We start from the raw sequence: 13,150 nt of genomic DNA, 5'->3' as shown, positions 1-13,150 counted from the left end.
TTAAAGGCGTTTGACTGTCTGGAAGTGGAGCCCCTTTAGGCAGTCCTTTTCCCGAATTCAATGATTATATCAGTACACTGACACTTGTTTCGTAAAGTAATATACATGTTTTACATGCTGTTAAATTTTCATGTTAAACAACTCTTTCCTTCTATGATTTGGTGTTGTTTGATTTTTGTTTCTCAAAGCGTAATTCTAACCCTTAATAACCTCAATCACTTCACTATCCATAAAAGCTGCGGGGGATATAGCTGTCTTACAGACTGCCTTGTTAGTCCCCTACTGGTTGAAAACAGTTTCGGGGACTATAGGAATGCGCTTTTCCGTCCGTCATTCCGTCTGTCTTTCTGTCCGTCCTTCCGACTGTCTGCAATTTCGTGTCCGGTCCATAACTCTGTCATCCATGATGGGATTTTCAATATTACTTGGCACAAATGTTCCCCATGATGAGATGATGTGTCATGCGCAAAACCCGGACCTCTAGTTTAAAGGTCAAGGTCGCAATTGGAGGTCAAAGGTCAATAGGGCCTTTTTCCTGTTCGGTCCAAAACTCTGCCATCCATGAAAGGATTTTAATATTACTTGTCACAAATGTACTTCATGATAAGACAATGTGTCGTGCACAACTTTCAGACCCCTAGCTCAAAGGTCAAGGTCACACTTGGCAGTCAAATGTTAACATGGCATGAACAGGGTCTGTTTCGTGTCTGGTCCATAACTACCATCCATGGAGGTATTTTAATATTACTTGGCACAAATGTTCCCCATGATGAGATAGTGTGTCTTGCGCAAAACCCAGTCCCCTAGCTCAAAGGTCAAGGTCACAATTGGAGGTCAAAGGTCAAGAGGGTTTATTTCCTGTCCAGTCCAGAACTCTGTCATCCATCAAGGGATTTTAATATTACTTGGGATAAATGTTCCTCATGATGAGATGACCTGTCATGCGCAACACCCAGAACCTTAGCTTAAAGGTCAAGGTCACACTTGGAGATCAAAGGTCAATGGGACATTTTTCCTGTCCGGTGTATAACTTTGTCATGCAAAACAGGATTGGAATATTACTTGGCACAAACGTTCACCACTATAAGACAGAGTGTCATGCGCAAGAAAATTATCCCTAGGTCGAAGGTCAAGGTCACACGTAGTGGCCAAAGGTCAGATACAAGAATGACCTTGTCTGGAACACTTCTTCATGCATGGAGGGATTTTGACGTAACTTGGCATAAATGTTTACTACCATGAGACGGATTGTTGTGCACAAGAACCAGGTCCCTAGGTCTAAAGTCAAGGTCACACTTAGAGGTCAAATGCCAAAATCAGGAATGACGTGTCCGGAGCATTTCTTCTTTTTGATTTAACTTGGCACAAATGATGACTACCATGAGGCACTCTTGTTTTTAGAGTTATGTCCCTTTGTTGTTACTATAAAAAGCTTATATTGTAATTTATTTATTACAGGCCGTAGGGAAAAATTAAGATAAGTTTTCTGTTGTACAGCATGCATGTGACATCCAATTTTTAGGTGTATTTTGACATATCTCTACCTGGTAAAGAGTTTTGTTTGGACTTATATAGAATTTTATTTTTTTTACCATAAATAACTTATATGATACCTTTTTGATAATCGGCCAGAAAAATGCTATATGAAAACAGCTATAGGATTTTATATATGAAAATTTTAATCCAAGTGTTTTGTTATAACATGATTGTATATAGTACAATTTTGTTTATACATTATTGACAGAATGATCTGTTCATTATGTTATACTGCAGTTGAGAAAATATGGTGCCTTCCAGTAGGGGACTTTGTGCAAGGCAATACTTCATTCACTAGTTTGTTTTGTCTCGAGCGCCACTTTTTCAACAATAGCAAGTCAACCTAACTAGTTTCCTTGGTTTTGTATTAACTTGCTCTCCGTAAGTAACTGCCAACTTCCCACATGAATCAGAGGTGGAGGAGGAATGGTTTTAGAAAGCTTTTTTTTTATAAATCTTCACAGAGAACATACGCCTTGCCCAGGCGATGATACTCACGACCCAATGATCCCTAGATGTGCACCTCTCTATTTAGCCAAGTGGGCAGACAAATTTTGGTTGGCAAGTGGGCAGACCATTTGTATCGCTATTCTAATAATATATATTATATACTTCGACATTGTAGTAATATATACTTGACATAACTACTTATTGGCCAGTAGGTAGACCATTTGTCTCGGCATTCTGATAATACATACCTTACAGGATTTAGCTTCTTGACCAGTAGGTACACCTAAAGACTATATGAGCGTGCCATGAGAAAATCAACATAGTGGTTTTGCGACCAGCACGGATCCAGACCAGCGTGCGCATCCGTGCAGTCTGGTCAGGATCCATGCTGTTCGCTTTCAAAGTCTATAAGAATTACAGATATTGTTAGCGAACAGCATGGATCCTGACCAGACTGCGCGGATGCGCACGCTGGTCTGGATCCATGCTGGTCACAAAGCCACTATGTTGGTTTTCTCATGGCACGGCTCATATTTGTAAATACATGTAGTTCCTAATCAATATTTTAAGAACGGTTTTAAACATCGGGAGAAATGCCTGTGGCTAGTAGATGAACGTTATTTTCTTGCAACGGTGTGAGTCATAGTAATCGGCGCGAAGAATACGAAAGTTCGATAAGTTCACCGTACTTCATACGACGATTGTCTGTTACCAGTACTTGGGGCCCCATTGTTCTCGTAGCTTGAAATGTCAGTTACCTCAGGACTGAGAAGGGTTTCTGGCTGATAAATAAGAGATAGCGTTGAAGGATCAGACGTTTGCCTTTGGTGATCAGTACATGATCCCTTTTGTTTTGGGGCCGATGCCTCTTTAAACTGAGGCTAAAAGCTATCTCTTATTCCATATCTTATGGATAGTTGAATATCGCTTTGGCCTTAGGCTGATAAACTTCGTAAAGTGTTTGTTGCTAGTGCTACAGTCATAAGGTCAAAGTCTACAGCTACAGGGCACTTAAAACTGAAAATTACGCACCCAGTTATTCTATACAGTATTCATAAGGGCAAATGTGTTTTGGAACCCGATATTGTTTGAAATAGATGTCTTGAAGTCTGCACTTAAACTAACACAGCTATACTGACGTATTGGCATTTCTTGAAAACTATCATATACAAATCTCAACCAATATTTGCTAAACAATAAGACTCGTTTTAAAAAGTGCGAAAAGAACTATAATCAGAAGGCTATTTTTCTTTTCACAAAAAAAGTATTCAAAAAGTAGTTTTTCTTATAGATCACCATTATAAATGGTAGTTTTTCTTATAGGTCACCATTATAAAAAGTGATGACCGTAGATTTTCCCCCCAGAGTGCTTGTGAAAATGTTCGAAATCTGCAATGCTCTGTTTGGCTTTGTTTCGGTTCCGGTGTATATGTCGAATGGCCTTTTTACTGGAGAACTGATATTTATTTAGTTTTTAGCTCTTCAGAGCACAAAGTAATTAACAGAGCTATTGTGATCACCCACAAGTCCGTCCGTCGTGCATATTTTCTTCAAACGACATCTCGGCAGAAACCATCACGAAGAAGTTGATGAAACTTGACACGGATGTTCATTGGGTGGTCCTCTGACAATATTGTTCAGAAATCCACCACATGTAGAATTCCGGTTGTCGGAAACAATTCGTCTGATTGCAAAATAGTGAATAGGATCCATGTGTCAAAATATCCCACCGCGGTTTCAGAAACGTAATTAGTTCCTGTAAGTATTTCTGTTTTACCGATACATCATGATGAAGCACAAATTTTTTACTGTCCTGCAAAATATCTGTCGTGACTCTTGGAAATATATTAATGGCCATACGTATCTTGTTTAATTTCAACCATTAAATGATATTACATGTTTATAATTGCTGTTATGTCACGACATTTCTGCACAAATGGATTTTAAGTCTTTGAACTTCTTCCGGTTCCAGTTAAGCGTAAATAGTACATCATTTGAACAGAACAGCCATTATTGTTCTAAATCTGTTCACACAGCTTATATTACAGTAACTTGTAACATTCCCTTATGACAGAGAAGCCGTTTCACATATATAATTGTAAACATTGAACCAGGGGCAGGTGGCCGAAGGAGATGGGGGGAGAGTCGTTACCGAAGCAGTCTTCTGTCGTTTTGAAACAGCATGGTCTATCGCATTTACGCAGAATCTTGATCCGAAATGACCCAAGTATACGTTTTTGCATGGATATTAAACCAACAGAGCAAAAAATAAATAAATAATCTGACGACTATTTGTATCCGCCATTATGCGACTGCCATTTTTATTCGCGCCATTTTCTTATTTAGCGTCTGAACTGTATGCCTTTTTCAAAAAAATAGGTCTTCTACATTCACTGCTGCTGCTGGCGTGCATTCTTTGTATAGTAATCATTGCAAAAGAATTTGTTAGAATTATATACGTAGGCAAAGTACCATCATTTTTGCATTTAACATAAATTGTAACCCTTTTTAAAATTAGAAAATTTCAATTTTCGTTTTTTTTTTTTGTGTAAAAATATTTATGTCATTTTTTTTCTCAGTAAATACTAAAAGAGCTATAGCATTAAAACTTCATAGTCTTGTTCATTATGATTGTATGAGTGAATACAAAATGTATGCAAAGAAACATTTCTCACTTTTACATTTTGTTAGAATTATGATCCTTTTTTTAACTTAGAAAATTGGTATGTCTTTGAAAAGTATTCAAGATAAAAGTGTGGTTCTTGAGAACTGCATTCTCTCTCATTGATGTCTATTTAATTATTGATCGATTTCAAATACATGTACTGTACGAGTTATGCTCGTGGACAAGCAAATGACAGACAGACGTCATGGACGGACACCTCGCTAATCATAAGCTCACCATTCGATATGAAGCAAACCAACAACATTTATGGCGTTGATTGCAAGATATATGAAAAAGAATCGACTATACCAATGTAAGTACATGTTTTAATCATAACTAAGAATTTCTAAGACGTAACTCGCACTTTCATATCTACGATTCGCAGCATCATAATCAACGGTGTTTGTATTTTCAAGGTGGTTTTATTTTCGTTAAAATTATTAGCACCATTTTTTTAAAACAGTTCTTTCTTTGTTCAAAAATGCATGAAATTAGATTGATCATAAAGTTTCATAATTGAAGTCTCGTGATGTAATTAAAGTCCGTAGTTGGAGATATAATGGTTTCTATAAACATTTCTCGTAGAATCTAGTAAGAAAAGGCGTGTGTTTTAATAGCTAATAAAATTATAACCATACTTTAATGTCTTTGTAATACATGATCTCCCAGTTATTCTGCAATACTAGTTTTTATTATATGTTATATATGAGCCGCGCCATGAGAAAACCAACATAGTGGGTTTGCGACCAGCATGGATCCAGACCAGCCTGCGCATCCGCGCAGTCTGGTCAGGATCCGTGCTGTTCGCTAATGGTTTCTCTAATTGCAATCGGCTTTGAAAGCGAACAGCATGCATCCAGACCAGACTGCGCGAATGCGTAGGCTGGTCTGGATCTATGCTGGTCGCAAAGCCACTATGTTGGTTTTCTCATGGTGCAGCTCATAAGTCCTAAATCAGTCGCCATATATAATGGTAAAACGCAGTCCCCAAATGCATTTCAGAGAATCATTGCAGGAAAAAATGTTTTCCTTTATCATAATATCTCTTGTCTTATTTGTTTCTGTTTGTTGTCAAGGTAAGATAGAAATATTTTATTATAACTTCTTTATTGTATTAATATTTTTACTCTGTAACCATCGTTGTTTTATATCTTAAACTGTATTTATTTTGGCTGGCACTTATGTTCGGGTTACGTTGTTGTCGAACCAGTTGGGAAAGCTGACCAGGGGTCGTTTCATTGTATTTGATCGTGTTTTTGATTATAAAAGAAACATTTTATGGTACTGTGATTCAAGAAACTAAAGTATATATTAAATTTGTTTATTAAAAACAAACAACAAAAAACTTGTATTCAACATTGCTTACATCTCAACTTTTTTACTGTTAGTATCTGAAGTGACACGCCAGTCCATTTAGTTTTGTTAAAGCTCCTACATTGTACTACAGTCGATTTAGGCCGTATGCGATAGCGGCGTTTCCCGTTTGTTTTCTTTTGTTGTTGTTGTTTTTTACTACAAGTCACGTGAGCGTTGAGCTAGCTACGTTCATGTCCGTACATTTGCCTAACGAGAGTACGAAAACACACGGATATTCCCGATATCATTAAGGTACATGATCTTAAATTGAGCGTCTAGTGTATGTTGCACCGTTCTCTTACTAACATTACTCAAGTCTTCTGGAGGGGCTCGCCCATGAGGGTTACCGGTGGCGACTGTAAGTAAGCTTATAAAACAAACCTCAGATTGTGAATAAAACGTTATTCTCTTTACAGACTGTATCAATGGAGCCCTCCACAAATACAGTGGAAGAAGGTCACAGACACATGCTGGTTTTTCATGCATATCGTGGGCAAGTCCTAGAGTAGTTTCCAAACTTGAGAAAATGTTGCCAAAACGACCTCTGGATAGATACTTTCCGGAGTCAAGTCTGGAAGAAGCTCAGAATTTCTGCAGATCACCTATAACCCTCGGTAAATACATAATTGAGCTGCAGCATGAGAAAACAAACATAGTGCATTTGCGACCAGAATGGATCCAGACCAGCGTCCGCGCAGTCTAGTTAGGATCCATACTGTTCGCTTTCAAAGCCTATTGCAATCAGAGAAACCGTTGGCGAACAGCATGGATCCTGACCAGACTGAGCGGATGCGCAGGTTGGTCTGGATCCATGCTGGTCGCAAATGAACTATATTGGTTTTCTCATGGTGCGGCTCAGTTGTTATTATCAAAATAAGCTGCTATCAATTTGGTTAAGGTATAAGACCCGTCGTGTTACTCAGCAATTTCCATGCGATTACGTTTTGTCCTTAGGCAATTCGGCCATTTCCGGTGGTAACTGTAAACAAACGCGCACGTTACTTCCTAGCCTGGGATTCAGGCGTTGATAGTTTTTGCTTTGTCATAACATACGCGCTATTTCATATACATGAGCAAGTTGCTGTTACTGGCTCGTTTAGTTTCTGATAGTATAGATGTTTTTACACAAATTATTGGTTGCTATACCAGCGAATGTTTTGATTTTAACGCGCATGCGCTCTTTACGTGTGGCAAAAGAGCTCTCAACCTAAAATTGTCATTATATTACGAATTGTTTTGTCATTATAAAGATAATTTCATTCAAGTAATTTATCATACAGTATAATTTGATTAAAGACATGTGTGTTAATTAAACATATCTTACCTGAAAAGCCTGCTTTATTCTTATTTTCGTCAGAAAAGAACAAGCATTTCCAGGTTTTTCCACACATCATACAAATATAAAACTTGTTCCTTACATTTAAAAAATTCCTATTTTTTCATAATATCTATTTTTTCCCACAACTTCAAATCGTTGTTATATATATTTTTCTCCGCCTTGAATGACATGTCGCGGCTTCTTGTCACAGAAGTTGCTGTTTTAAGTGATATACCGGAAATCATTGCGTAACTTTTCTTATGTATTATGCAAATGACATGATAAAACATAGGTCACCTGGGTAATCAAGACGAGAGTGTCCCCTAATTAGAGCGGATCATAAAAGTTACTGAAGCAAAGAAGATGGCTTTGATGTTATATACATTAATGCTTTCGGTCATCAATGCCATTAAAAGAACGCACTCGGATTAATATATCAGGTGGCGGAGCTGTTTTGTGAACCAAGAATAAACATTTCACGTGATATCTAGTATCATAAAATCTATAAGAATATATGCTACGCTATATATTTGGAACTTTAATGGACATTTCCTTTTGAAAAGATGAAAGCGTGGTTACAAAAAATCTGAATTCGTAAGAAATGAATCAAATCAAGGACTATAACTACACACTGAAAGAAAATGCCTGAGATAAATCTCTTTTTATATATATATATTTTTTATGTTTACATGCTGGATCATTTTCATATCAAAAATGTATCGCGCACAGAAGTCATTATCCGTGATTTAGAATAATTGTGATAAAGTTGAATTCCGCAAATAATAGAACAGATAAAGAATGTAAGTGTAGAACACCCCTCCCCGTTTCCCGCCCCCTCTATTAAATCTTACCGCTGCATTGACTATTCATTCTCATCCATCAGAGGTTCGTCAAAATCCCGAGACGAACCGGTAGACCTCTGGTATGCGAGAATGTGACTATTCGACCACTATGATAATGTCAAATAACAAAACTTTCAAATTCGAAGAAACAACAGAAATAAAAATTAACGTTTTTAAGATGATTATTGCTATTTTTGAATACTGAATGAATTGATCCATTTTTCTTTTAACTACATTTCCAGTATCATGTATGCATGCTAACTGCGACACGTTGTAAGTTACGTGAGATCACGTTAGGAAATAAAACAAAACATTTGTTATTACTAATTAATTCATGGAAATTATCGTTTTTTTTTGTTAATTTTTTTTTTTTTCATTTTTCTGAACCTAAATCGAGACCATAAGTGCCGAATAAATAGTCCATTAATCCAAAATCTTCAATGATAATGCAAATCTGTGGGTTTGCAAAGATCTACATATATTTTCCTTTGTCTTACGGCGGATATTTACTATAAAACAAAGTCATTATTGATCGAATAGATTAAAATACAATATAATTCTAACGTTATTCGTATTGTGCAGTCATGTCTTTTTGCCCTACGTAGAGTGCGCATGCGCGAAAATTGTTTCCCAATGCCAAGGAAGTAGCTCCCTGTTAAAAGGTCTATAAACGATTTGCAGAACAGAAACACATGAAAAATCGACAGACTGGAACCCAGGCTAATTACTTTTCATGAAAACCAGGAAATGCAGAAGTTTATTGAACAAATCTGACCAATTTTCATTTCAAAATAGCATGTATACCTCAGCTTTTCATAACTTAGATTTTTTGCAGTTGAGAATTCGCAGTTCTTTCAACAACCGTTTGTTTATAATGGGACAGTTTATCCGGAATACCTACAGCTACATGAGATTGGAATAAAATTTACCATATGGTTCAGCTTTTCCGTGAGAACGCACCAAGACATATATGTTCTGCTACAAAATAACAGTACAGACTTTACTGACAACAATTATGAAGTGTTAATTGGTGGTAATAATGGAACAGTGTCGACAATCAGACGCAAGGGGAGAACATTAGCTGTTCACGAAGAGCCGGGAATCCTCTCTGCAAACAAATTCAGGTATTGTTGACGTCGTATTTACAATAGTCATGCAGAAGTCTTAAAATAATGAGCATTGTAATTACTATCCCTACCTTATTATAACCCTGTCCTACCTTAGAAAGACAACACTACCATTTTAAAGCGCAAAAACATTTAACTAGAATTTTATTTATATACACTGAGTATAAGAATACAGCGGCAGCAAAACAACTCATTTCCGTCCTTCTAAAAATTAAAAAAAAATTTTTTTTTTCTAAATTTGTGAATTTCCATTTTACATCTAGGCCTATAACAGAAATGAAGTTTCTTCAATCTTTTATCTATTAGAAACCAACAATGCGTCAGCTTAATTCCAGAAGCGCTCAAGTTCAAATTTTGATAAAATGGAACGTTTGGTATCGTTGGATTCGTCTCCAAAGCTCTACAACATGTATAATGTACTAACTTATATGCGTGTAGCTCTAACACGATGAAGGTATAATTAAGTCGCTGTGCTACAAACGTCTAACTCATGCACTCATTTTATGTTCCAGTCAGATCTCTAAACGCTTTTTTTCTCAAAAGGAAAAAAATGAATTTATACGCTTCTGGAAATAGGGCGACGAATTATGCAAGTTATGAAGTAGACATTCTCATCTCTTTCCTTTTAAGGTTATAACACACTAAATAGTTGTTGCTCTTTGTTCTATATAAAATTGACCTAATTCCAATGACCGCAGCACACATCAGGACCCATTTTAAATTTCTTTAACCTACATTTTCTTGAAATATTTTGTCAGTACTAACTAAAAATCAAAAGAAAAGTGGGGGTCATGTTTGATGCAAGAAAAATAATTTCAGTCAAACACACAAACTGCAAAAATCAGCTAAAAATGTGACCCCAAATTATACTGGTGGTGTATGATCTACGTTTCCATGATTTTTTTGTAATTTGTTATTTCATTATGAAAATGCTACCTACATGTCAAGCATAGATCTGTCATGTGATTTTAGCAAAAAAAAATGCAAAGAAAATAAGGAAAATAGCTCTACAGAGCAAAAAATCTGAGGACTATTTGTATCCGCCATTATGCGCCATTTTTCTTTTTAGTGTCTGTATGCCTATAAGAAAAACTTTTTTCTCTGACACTGTGCCAGTTTCATTTGAAATGTACAAGAAACCCAAATGCATGAAAGAATACAAGGATTTAGCTTGATATGAACAGTTTCCAAGTTTTTACGGCATTTTCAGTACCATAAGACAAAACGTCAGATTTTGTCAAAAATAGCTGTCGCGACATAATGTTGAAGCAGTTACCCTAAATGCAGCCTTGTTTTTCCCTGTTTTGACATTTTCTGCTCTGATGTGCATGCAAATTACACATTTAAACTGTTAAATATGTTCACTTATACCTCTGATGGCCAGAAAATAGCCATCAGTAGGCTATAAATATGCAGTTTTTGAAAAAAAAATACACTCAAAACAGTGAAAATGTGATATTTTTGGGTTTTATCCTCATTGTCAACGAATTTGCAATAAATTTGTCATTTTCTATCAAATTCTAATCAAAGTAGCCCATTTCCACCATCATCTGCCAGATTTCAATTTTTACCAATGTCATCTTACAAGAAAAACTTTTTTCTCTGACACGGTGCCAGTTTCATTTGAAATGTACAAGAAACCCAAATGCATGAAAGAATACAAGGTTTTAGCTTGATATCAACAGTTTTCAAGTTTTTACGGCATTTTCAGTACCATAAGATAAAGCGTCAGATTTTGTCAAAAATAGCTGTCGCGACATAATTTTGAAGCAGTCCGACATATACTGGGGTCTGTAATTTATACCAGCGCTCCAACTCTGCATTGAGTCACAGCTGTTTCTAATCCCGTACCGTATCCATACCGTACATCCGTATTCGTAAACTATAGGTTTTGTTCGGAGAAAGGCGGACACTTTCATCGCTCTTTGACATCAAAATGCTTCAGAAACACCTTAAAATCCGCTTATTAAGAAATATGCCGTTTGATAATTTGATATATCTGCTATATATATTGCTCAAACACTGAAAGTGTATTTCGTACCAACCTGCGTTGTATAAATGCCCGCCACACCCACCTCGTTGTAATTTGATTTAAGCGAAATCTAATATTGTGATCTATCAATTTTCTTTTTGTTTTAGATTAAGTACACATAACCAAAAGTATGTGCAGAGTTTGATTAAATTCTATTATGTGAAACTCGATAAAATAGCAGAAGTACCAACTTAAAATTGACAAAAATATGCAAAATATAGCCCTTGGGTCTGCTGAAAAAGTATTCCTTTCTTTACAAAGTCATTTTTTTTTATTTCTCTGAGCATGTTTATAACAGATATATTGTTTTCCGTTATAAAAATGCTTAGATATCAAATTTTTGCTGATTATTGTACTTTACTGAAATATATATTAGGATTATAGAAATTTTGAAAAATGTTAAAAATAGCACCATATCTAGGGGCAAATTAAACTGAAACAAAGCTGGTGACCTAGTATTTTTATTTCATTTTTCAATACATCATAACATGATCTTTTAATACAAAGCATTTTATCAAAATCTATCATTGAGAAAAAAATTACGAAACTGTAGCGAGCGTCCTTAAAACATTCGAATGACATTTAATACAAGCTGCAATGTCATTTACTACATAAAGACAGTTGTTGTTGCTGCTGTTGCAGCAGCTAATGGTGTTATAGGTCACATGTTAGTTTTAGAATTTGTTCGCTTTGTTTTAAATATCTTACAAAACTTGTCTTACTTAATGCGATATTTGTAATTTTAGATTGTATATATGATCTTATACCTGAATAAATCTATCTATCTATCTATCTATCTATCTATCTATATAATATTGTTGATACTGTGTTATTTCAGGGATTTCTGGATTGTCTGGAAAACTACCTCTCTTAGGGTTGGCAAATCACTAGTGGCGTTCAAAGACACTTTCCTACGTGTGAACGAATCGGTGTATGATGTCAGATATATTTCTGTAGCTTCCGGTTCGATTTTAGGGGCAGATTGGGATGCTGTCACAGGTACGTAAAATACTTTGGGGTTTACACCTTTGTTTGATTAAAAAAAATGTAAACACGATTTTTTCATCTTGCCAGCAATGCGACATTTACCGCTTAGAACTGCGACGAATCCTCCACCTCCACGGCGTTGGAACCACCACTTCTGCGAACGAAAGCTATGGCCAGTGTGATCTTCAATAGGGCCTACTTAGGAGAGGGTTTCGTTTAGACGAAACACTTTCTGCACAGCACTGTAATTTTAGATTTGTAGGTGAATAAAGTGTAGTGTGTAAACTAGCAATGACACATAGACGTAAAACGTATGAGTTCTATGTAAGGCCAGTGCGCTATGGAAGGCCGGTGCACTATGTTATTGTCAAATTTGACTGTCAGTTGGTTATTGTCAAACGATAAATGCTACCTGTTAATTGCAATTGTGAAATGCTAAGCAATAAATGAAATATTGCTTATTGCAAAGTGCTCTTTTCAAATAAAGGGCTGATGAGTTCAACTTTTTAATAGTCATTGGCCTTCGTTACATAACTTCGTTCATACATTCACATAATTCAAAAGTAGTATAGTTCGGCCGATTTCGGAGAGTGCCTGCTGCAAGATCACGTGACCCTTGACGTCATCGCGTGGGTATTACGTAACAGGGTCAAGGCTATGACTCACTAGGGGAGGGAGTGGGGGGATTACGCAACCTATGACTCAGACGGGGATAAGATCATCTAGGTCAGTAAGTCATAAGGGAGTGCAAGTGAGTCACGGCTTTAACCATCGTTCTACTTATTTAACGTCATAATTTGACTCAGCATTCCTTAAACGACAGGAGTTTTGAAATCA

This window comes from Mercenaria mercenaria, chromosome 12, assembly GCF_021730395.1.
Source record: "Mercenaria mercenaria strain notata chromosome 12, MADL_Memer_1, whole genome shotgun sequence".
Lineage (NCBI taxonomy): Eukaryota > Metazoa > Mollusca > Bivalvia > Venerida > Veneridae > Mercenaria > Mercenaria mercenaria.
The sequence above is the reverse complement of the archived record's forward strand: the minus strand, read 5'-3'. Positions refer to the sequence as shown.